The sequence below is a fragment of the Microtus pennsylvanicus genome, chromosome 8 (assembly GCF_037038515.1).
Source record: "Microtus pennsylvanicus isolate mMicPen1 chromosome 8, mMicPen1.hap1, whole genome shotgun sequence".
Taxonomy (NCBI): Eukaryota; Metazoa; Chordata; class Mammalia; order Rodentia; family Cricetidae; genus Microtus; species Microtus pennsylvanicus.
Window position 1 is genome coordinate 62,598,673 of NC_134586.1, and position 10,693 is coordinate 62,609,365.

Here is a 10,693-nt window from a genome sequence, read left to right on the forward strand (position 1 = left end):
TCTAGGTTCTCTGGGGTTATGGACTGGAGGCTGGCTATCTTTTGCTTTATGTCTAAAAGCCACTTATGGGTAATGCATACTATATTTGTCTTTCTGGATATGGTTACCTCGTTCAGTATGTTTTTGCTTAGTTCTGTTCATTTGCTTGAGAATTTCAAGATAGTGTGAGATGCCATGTGGAGAATGGAATTGAACCTGCTCTGGATGAGCATCCAGCACACTTAGTCATGGAACCATCTCTCCAGCCCCTGGAATAACCCTTAAGGTAGCACATGACGGCACATGTCCACTCTTTCGTTCAGGAGGCAGTGGCTTTTCCTTGGTGGTTCCAGTGCTACTGTAACATTGCCTCTTCCCAAAGCAGCACTGTAGAAAGAGAAGGCTGGCATTAGAGGCACGAGCCGCCACGCCCGGACTCACTTCTTTTCACTTTGTTTACGGGGAGGAGAACAAGTGTGCCTCGGTGTGCACGTGGAGTCAGAGCACAGTTCTGATCATCAGTTCTTTAATGTCACTGGGGCTGTAGGGTCCTGGCATTCAGCTTAGCTTCCCTTTAATGGAGAGTGGGATGAAGAAAGGCACAAACGCCCAGTGATTGATTTTTCCATATTCCAGACTGATGCTGTCTGTACTAACGTCAGAGCAGAGATGAGGGTTCCCACAACCCTCCTAATGCCAACACAGGGGTGAGTCTGCCCCACAGGGCTACTAATGCCAGTGCAGGGGCAAGGCTGCCCCACAGCAGTCTTGCAAGCAATGCAGTTACTAAACACGGTTTTGAAAATACAGTCACTATGAATTGTGGTGATGTAAAACAACAGGATTGGAGTGCACGGAGCGCAAGTGTGCTCTGTTTATTCTCTGGTAGATCCTGTCTCAGTGAGGGTAGGGGGTGACGGAGAGGTGGCTCATAGGTCAGGAGCACCACATGCTATCCAGAGGTCTCAAGTGCAATTCCCAGCATCCACATGGCAACTCACAACAAGCTAAACTCTAGCTCGTGGAGCTGATGGCTTAGACAAGTCAACGGTGCACAGACATGAATTCAGACCAAACACCCATCACATAAAAATAAAAATAAAGCGAAGCCATGAATGTCCTTAAATATTAAGCATGTGTTGGGGGCTGGGAATATAGCATAAAGCACTTCCCTAGCATATGTGAGGCCTTTAATACTTTAATAATAATAATAATAACAATCTTCTAAGGTACATTTAGAATATACTATGAAGTTAGTATCTAGATATGTGTTTTTAAACTTGTCCTCTTCCCCATCAAGATCACACAGACCTGCAAGAAACCCACTGGACAAGTGTTCCTGGTTGCCATGAGTGTGTACCTTTTGGTCTTTGTGAAGATCAGCTTGCCTCAGCAGATGGGGGAGGGAGTGGGCGTGGCTTGTCTCTTAAAGAGTTCATTACATTCCCATCTCTTTTTTATAATAAAAAGGTGGGAGGTTAGGCACCACAGGTTAAAGGAATTGGGATGACAGATTCTTAAGACTTCTTCCTGCTTATTTGTGGGTGTTGTCTTTGGGGGAACCTGAGAAGGCTGGGTACTGGTCATATCCTGGCATAGTTGGTCTCTTTGCTCCTGTCTGGTGTTTGTGGTATGGAAATATTTGGTATCTCTTACACCTGTTTAAGGTATTGGCAGAACAGAGGACAAAGTTAAGTTAAGGAAAAACAATTTTAGGACCAGGGAATTGAGGGGGATGTATCTGACCTGTTTAAGGTGGTCTGTGATTTTAGAGTTTCATCAAACAACCGTGTATTGTGTAGCTGTGTCCTCCAGACTGAGACATATCCTAGAGAGAGAAGGGCTCACATGACTCTGGAAGCTCTCAAACCCTAATCATGCCCATGAGGCTCTCTCTAGGGTTATATAGACAGTAAGCAGTTGTTGGGGGTGGTGAGGGAACAACCTGCTGTTCAGGGGCTTTCGGTGATGCTATTTTCACAAATCATTCTCTGTGCTGATGTGGGCACCAGTCCACTCCCTGATTCATTGTGGTACTTGTGCTTGTTTGAATGAAAGTGGCCCTCATAAGCTCATAGATTTGAATGCTTGGTTACTAAAGACCAGCACTATTTGAAAGGATTAGGAAGTGTGTCTGCAGGTCCCTTGGGTAAAAGCCGTTTTACAACCCACACTTTCGGTATTTACCATTTTATTAAGTCTGTTTGGGGCGCCAATTATAGGGAGCCTTACTCCACATATGTTGGTGCAGCGAAGAAACTATGACCACCCATTTCAAACAAGTGGCTCCGGATAGCTTGGACCGTTTTTATAAATAAAATTTCAATAGTTTGTATAAACAGTTTTACAATCAAATTTATTTTCACTTGTATTTAATAATGTCTGTGGGATAATGATCTTGTACACTGTAAAGATCTGTCAATTATTTTGGCTTAATAAAATGCTGACTGACCAGTAGCTAGGCAGGAAGTATTGGTGGAGCAACCAGACTAAGAGAATTCTGGGAAGAAGAAAGCCAAACACAGTCATCAGCCAGAAGCAGTGGAAGCACGATGAGAATGCCTTACTGAGAAAAGGTACCATTCTACGTGGCTAAACACAGACAGGAATTATGGGTTTAAGTTGTAAGAGTTAAAAAATAATCCTGAGCTAACAGTTTTATAATTTTTTTAAAAAATGCTGCAAGATCCCCGGCGGCAGTAGGCAGCAGAAATGCTGTAGGTCCCAAATGGTGGTAGCAGGCCATGTGGCAGCAGACAGGGGGCCCTGGAAGCAGCCAGTCCCAGGCTGAGACTGCTGCCAGTCCCAGAGTGGTGGCCCGAGCGGTGGTGGTGGGCCATGTGGTGGCAGGCAGTGGGCTCTGGGAGCAGCCAGTGATGGCTGCCGGTCCTCGAGCAGTGGCTGGTCGCAGGCAGGGCGATACATGGCAGGCAGGAAGGAGACAGAGACATGGATAGACACGACTTGCAGAATGAGGTTGAATATTTATTCAGGGGGTTGTGAAGGGGAAAGGGCGAAGGGGGGACAGAGAGAGAGAGGGAGAGAAGAGAGAGAGAGAAGAGGAGAAAGAGACAGAGAAGGGGGGAAGCGGAGAAGTGGGGAGAGAGGCAGAAGTGGAGCTGCCTCTCTGAGAGGAAGATGGAAAAGAGAGCGAGCTCAGGCAGGAAGCTGAAGATCAGTCTGCCTCAGTGGATGGGGGAGGGAGTGGGCATGGCTTGTCTCTTAAAGGGACCAGGGGCCAAAACCATAACAAACAGGACAAACAGTTTGTAATTAATGTGAGCCTCTGTGTGTTTCTTTGGTACTGAATGGCTGTGGGACCAGGAGGGACAGAAACATCTATCCACAAATAATGATTATGATAATTGCCAGCTGTCTCTTTACCTCATTCCTGTCTGTCCCCCGACTTTCCTACCAGTAACCATTGAAGTAAGCTACCGGATTCACAGCACTATTGTTAGAAGCAGAAGCAGTGTTGCAAACACAGGAGGAAGTTGTCTAACTAGGCACACCTACAGGTAGAGCAGTGTGCCCAGTTGGCAGCATTTGCAGTTACAGCATTATGCAAAGTGAAAGAGATTTTACCTCTAGTGATTCATATTTACTTCTGGCAAAAATCTAAGTTCCCACAATCAACTCACTAGCCAAGGCTAGATCAATTGTTCTTTATTCTGCTCCTAAGGGGACTCTACCAGGCTTTTTCCTATCATCTTGTAAACTACATAACTTAAAAGCTTACTCTCAATAGTTGGCACCGCTTATCTCTTGTTCTCATATCCCCTCTCTCTCAGCTTCCTACTGTATTGGCACAAATGAGGGCACTGTGGGTTTCTAAGATTCTGCTTCATTGCCTGTACCTAGACTGTTCCTATTAACATCTGACATCATCTGCTATTAGAATTTCTTCTCCTAGACTCTTGTGGTTAAAATCATTCTCTCCAGAACAGTTAAGTGTTGTTGGTAGTTGTTTTACCTTTTTGGCTCTTTTCTCTTTTGGGGGGCTGCCACCCAGCTCCCAAATAAACACACACGGAGACTTCTTCTTACTTAGGAATGCCTAGCCTTAGTTTGGGTTGTTTCTTAACAGCTTTTCTTAATTAACCGGACTACCTTTGCTTCTGGGCTTTTTCTTTTTTTTTAATTCTGTATCTTACTTTCCTTCTTACTCAGTGGATGGCTGGCTGACTGGCTGGCTGGCCCCTAATATTGTCTCTCCTTGTTCTCCTTGTTCCTCTCTCCCTTTCTGATGCCTTCTTCTATTTACACCCTCTGCCAGCCAGCCCCGCCTATCCCTTCCCCTGCTTCACTGCTGGCCGACCATCAGGTGTTTTAGACAGGCAAAGAATCACAGCTTCCCAGAGTTAAACAAATGCAGCATAAATAAAAGCAACAAGTTTTTACATCGTTAAACAAATGTTCCACAGCATAAACAAATGTAACACACCTTAAAATAATATTCTATGACAGTTATGCAAGTTTTTAATGTCATGAACGGCTGTGATTCTTTTATACTAGTTACAAGATACATTGGAAAGGCAACATCCTATTCTTGAGAATACTGAATTTATGGTCAAAGTTGAAACATCAAAGGTATTATAAGCCGAATTTGGTCCACTGTATATTTTTAACAGCATCCTCTCTGGCTCATCCAAAGAAGAGTCATCAGGAAGACGTTTTCCTTATACAATAGCCGTTTCATCCATAGCTCTAAGAAAATAAAACTAGAGGCAGCCAGCAATATGATTTGTACAAAGAAAGCAAGAAGAGCAGGTAGCACATATGCTCCTGGGTCATGCCAAGAGTTATCCGGGGAACTATCCATCAGTCTTGCCTAAATGGGTTAGATTCTCCAGGGCCTTGCCACAAGGAGAATTCGTTCTGTTGTGCCTGAGTCCTAGGACCCCCCAAGAAGACCACCCCAGAGCCATAAACAATTGTGGGCTGCAGTCAGCAACTATGTAACTTAGGTCTCTCCATTAACTACTGCTTCCCCTAAAGAGGGGTCCTACAGCCTTCAGTTTATCCTGGGCACTTGGGGGTGGGGTCGGCCTTCAGCTCTTCTGCAGCCTTCAGCTTATCCTGGGTCCCAAAAGGGCCCAACATAGAAATGGTATCTCATTCATGCTATTCTCAGGCCTCATACCCTGAAGAAGTCACATGACTGCCGACACTTAAAACCTCCCTTGGAGCTGGAGAGATGGGAGGGTTGTTAAGAGAACTTGTGGCTTTTGCAGAAGACCTGGGTTCAGTTACTAGCACCCACATTGTGCCTTACAACCATCTTTAATTCCAGTTACAGGGATCTGACATCTTTTGACCTCCATGAGCACCAGGCATGCATGGAGTACGAAGAATCATATAGGCAGAGACTCTTACACAAAATATGTTCTAAACAATTTTGACTGAGATTGAAACATTCCATCCTGCAGGGATGCTCCTTAACCAGGGAGGTAAACAACTGATAATAGCTTCAGAAAGTCCCTGAAACCTATGGAATTCATTCCTCCCACACCCACCTCCAAAGAGTAAGCAATAAAGCTGCAAAAACAGACTCAAACAACCCAAGCCACAAAGAAAACTGAGACCAGGCCAGCAGTTGAGAGAGCGCAGAAACCAGCAAGCTGCATGGAAGAGATTTACACAAGACTCACTTGGCAAGGACTCTCTCCAATCTCTTGGATTGCCGGTCTGCGAGTCATTTCTGCTCCTATAAGTGCTCCTCACCCATAGAGCTCACAATAAAATACTCATTAGTTCATCGGGTTGGACTTGGGTGGTGTCTGTACTTCATCCATCATGGACTCCATATCTGGGGCAAGTAACATGTGTTGCATCTCCCCAGAGAAATGTTTCTCACACAACAAATAAATCCAACCTTGTCCCTGCCTCCACCATCGGAAGCACGGTTTGGCCCAGCACACGTGTACTTTGCCATTGAGAGAGTTAAATTCCTCACCTGGATCTGGCTGACTTCCGTGTTTGCTAAAGGATTGCTTGAATCTCCCTAAGTAAAGCAAAAGTAAAAACATTTGCCTTAGGAATTATAAAACATGGGATTGTAAAGCCTGCCCCAGCAGGGATGTGATCTTAGCGATGGCTAAGTGTGAGGTGGTAAAACCTGCCACACTGGTGATTAACACACGACACTGAATGTGAACTAATCTCGGATTATAAAGGTGCTGCCTGTTCTAACGGGCTGGCCCTTAGTTAAACTCTTTTGTAAACGTGCAGTTCCTCTCTTGTGACTTTTGTGTGCTGTGCCCAGATTACGACCCCCAGAGAGAGACCACCAGAGAGGCCCAGACTGTAATAAGCAAGGTTTAATCAGCATAATACAAACATGTTTGGAACTCATCTCCATCCCCATTACAGCGCTACCCTCTGTGGGGTAAGCTTTTAAAGGCATAACTACAAAAAGAATCTTTGTCACAGGTGCAAGGACTTTTGCTTCCTCCCATTCTGCTAAATCAGCTTTTTCCTTGATCTTAGAGTAAGGCCACTGTTTCTGGGTCAGGCCATCTTTATCAGCCTGTACCAGGTGGCTGGCTGGGCTGAGCTAAGTGACCTTGTGCTTGGAATCTCCCAGGTGGGAGAGGGGAAGGCCGCTATCTTTCTGGGAAAACATTTTGCTAGGAAATTTCTTCTCGCCCCTTTGAGAATAAGGGGTGAGGGTTCCACATTCCCCACTCCTCTTGGTCCTAAGTTTAATCATGAACTGGCTTTGCTAACTTTGGCCAAATTGTCTCTTAAAATTACAGAGTCTTTTTATGTTTCTTTTGACTTAGCATTTTAACCAGGGACTATTGGACAATGTATTCTTTTAAGTGCTTCTAGCTGACTTTGGGTCGTCATTGTCAAGAGTTAACAAAGGTGAAATACTAGTCAAAAAGAGAAAATTTTAGGAACATTTGGTTTGTGGACTTTGTTGAAGAGCCAGGGAGCATTTACATTGGCTAGACTGGTCCACGTCAGATTTTTAGCAAGTCCACGGTCCACAGTCATTTGGAGCAGGTTGTAGTCAGCAATTAATGTTTGTTTGTATCCACCAACCAAGGGGAAACCTGTTGAGACAAATTTAAACTAGGAACAGAAGTTAATGCATCTGAAACTTTTAGGCCCATATTAAAATCTATATTATAGAAATAGCAAATAACAGATATCTATAAAACAGTAAAAATAGACTCATACCTTTGAGTCCCAGCAAAAACACAGAAAATCCTGAGCTTGTAACCCAAACAGTATATCGTCATTGTTTTATTGTTTATTAGAACTATCTTCAATTATTTTTTAGACCCTTAATGTTAATGAACTTTTATATCCTTAGACCTTTATATATAATGAGCTAACAAGCTGGCTATAGCTTTGTGGAAGGATCTGAATATCCTTTTTGCTCTTAGGCTGATATTATAGCTGGCCTAGCCATTAATACAATCAGAGATCTTAGAAGGATAAATAAATTATACTTAAGTACAGACAAAACAGAAAAATGACAGAGACCAGCCCATATACAGTCATACCCAGGTCTCCATAGCATTGGAGGCAGAAGTATCAGAATAGCAGGCTTTACCAGACCCACAAGGTGATTGGTTTCTGCGGAAGAGGGACATGGAAAAGACTGACCTTATTTTGTCTAGGCAAAAGTGGTGCGATTAATTCTCCAAGATCCTACTGTCCACAGTCTGGGCTGGGTCCTGGTAGCAGGGTCGTAGCATTGGGGCATCTTGCCCAGTGGTCAGCATCGTCGTTATCCAGGTGGAGACATTGTGGTGTCCCATAGTCTTCTTTGGAGACCTTGGGTCACTGTTAGGATCTCAGAGTCTCTGAGCTAAGTGACCTTGTGCTCCGAATCTCAGGGAATCTTCCGGGTGGGAGAGGGGAAGGCCATTATCTTCCTGGGAAAACAATTTGCTAGGAAATTTCTTCTCACCCCTTTGAGAATAAGTGGTGAGGGTTCCACATTGTGAACATTTTGTCTGTCCTAATTGGTTGACCTGTGGTTGAACCCAACACCTCTGTATTTCCTGTGTGTTGCCTATGTTCCAGTCTTGCCGCAGCCCCTCTCCTGTGCCAGTGTGGAGGGAGTAGCCCAGGTGTCGTGACACAAAATTTTTTACTTTTGGAACACTACTGCCTCTGAGAACTCTTTGATCTAAAATTAGGGCTACAACAGCAATGGTCGGTGGCTCCTCACGAACTTCACTCATCTTTGGAGAATATACCTTTCTTGCTGGTTTACCAAGATGAGAAAAAAAGAAACAAACTCTTGGGTTAACCCTTTCTGAAGCATCTCACCACGACAGCACTGTCACGGTCTCGGAACTGGGTGGTGACAGTGAGGAAGGGGCCTACCAAAGGGATGTCAGAAATCATAGACAGGACATGTGGTCAGGGTTAGAAAGAGGGACCTAGGTCCTAACGCCCCTGGCTCTAAGTCTTGTCAGAGCTTCATGGCCTCCCAGGAAGCCAGAGTAACCGTGGAGTTCAAGCAAGCCCACATTGGGGCCCTATTAACAGGTGTATGGCTGTTCTCTGGAAATGAACAGGATGAGGGACACGAACTGGACACCAGACCATCAAGCATGTGGCAGGCCTTGCCCCTCTCTCCCAGGCCCTCTGCTGCTGGGGAATATTATTTCCAGGTGTGTGACATTCGTTTATGCTGCATTTGACTAACTGTGAAGCTTTGATTCTTTTCCTGTCTAAAATGCCTGTTGGTCATAATAAAGAGTTGAATGGCCAATAGTAAGGTAGGAGCAAGGATAGGCAGGGCTGGCAGGCAGAGTATAAATAAAGAATGAGGCACAAAGAAAGAACAAGGGGAGGGGGACAACAGGGGACAGCCACCCAGCTACACAGCAAGTCACAGAGAAGGAAGGAAAGAAAGCTATACAGAAATAGAGAAAGATAAAAGCCTAGATGTAAAAGGTAGTCAGGATAATTTAAGAAAAGTTGGCAAGAAACAAGCCAAGTTAAGGTGAGGCATTCATAACTGAAAATAAGTCTCTCTGTGTGATTTATTTGAGAGCTGGGTGGCGAGCCCCTCAAAAAGCCAAGAGTAAAATACCCTACAATAGTCTGCCTTGCTAAAACTGTTAGACTACATTCCTAAAGCTAGTCATCAAGGTCTAGTCCCTTATTTGGCCACTTGCTCCTCCTGAGCTTGACTACCAAGGTTCAGCTATCAAAGCATTGAAGTCCAGCAATCAAAAGCCCCTTTGGGCTCGGCTAATTAATATGCCCAATTAAAATTAAACACCTCGCCGGGTGGTGGTGATGCACACTTTTAATCTCAGCACTTGGGAGGCAGAGGCAGGTGAATCTCTGTGAGTTCGAGGCCAGTCTGATCTACAAAATGAGTTCCAGGATGGCCAATACTGTTTCACATAGAAACTCTGTCTTGACAAGCCAAAAAAGAAGAAGAAGGAAGAGGAGGAGAAGGAAGAAGAGGAGGAGAGGAAGAGAAGGAGGAAGAGGAGGAGGAGGAAATAAACATTAAACACCTCATCCTAGCACAGGCTTTCCCATTTTACCTTTATAAACTGCCATTTTCCTATAGGCCATGCCTGTCTCCCCTCTATCTAGAAGCAGTCCTTTGTTCCTGTGTGACAGACACCCCTTTCCCCTTCCCCTGCTCCTTTATCACTGCACCCCAGCCCATTCTAACAGAGACCTCCCCTTCTTTTCCTTCTCTTAAAAATTTCACCTGCAAGGTCATTTGCTGCTGTTTCCGCCTGAGTCAGAAAGCAGCCACTTTAGCTTGCCTTTCTGGCCTAATATTAAGGATCTCTCTGTGAAAACAGGATTTTGGGTGAGATTTGTACCTATTCTAGGGTCCGGAGGAAGCCCCTGCTGTGCAGGAATCCTCTTCGCCATCTCTCTCCCTTATTTCAGAAATCACCGAAGAATGCATTGAAGTTGGTTAGTTTGCTCTTCATTCTTTCTGAGCATCTATCACTATGACCTTCCTTCTCTTTGTCTTTTCTCTTTCCTGTGTTTAATTTAACAAGAGAGCTGAGCAGCAGGACTCAATATTTGGATCCCAGGGTCCTGCTTTTGTCAAAGCTTCTTCCCATATGCACATATAGACACTATATAGCACTCATTTCCTTCTGGCTATGGGCACTAGGACTCTCGCTATAGGTACTGTCAACCCCTGGAGTCTCAGTAAAAGCACACACATGAAATGTGTGTGTGTCTGTGTGTCTGTGTGTGTGCATGCGCACGCGCTCATCTGTGGACATACATGTGTAGAGGCCAAGAGTCCATACCATATGGATGTACTCTTGAGTTACTTCTCCACTTGCTGAGACAGTGTTTCTCACTCGCTGATTGGCTAGACTGATTAGCTGGTCTGCCTCAGGGAGCTGCCTGTTTCCATTTCCCTGACATACACTGTGCTCCAGCACCTGACTTCATATGACTACGTAACTGAGCTCAGGTCTTCACGTTTGTGCCAACTCAGTCATCTCCTCGGTCCCTCCTGCACTTCCGGTGAGGACCAGATGAGTGCGTACCACAGTGGGAGCCAGAATGAACTGGGTTTTCTTATGGGCACCCACATCAGCACAGAGCGTGACTTACCAAAGCTGCATCAAAGGAAACCCCTGAACAACAGGCTGATAGCCCCATCACAGTCCCCTCTTCACCCCCAACAATTTGCTACTCATAGAATCCTAGAGGGAGCCCCACCGGCCTTGTTAAATTTAATCTGAGA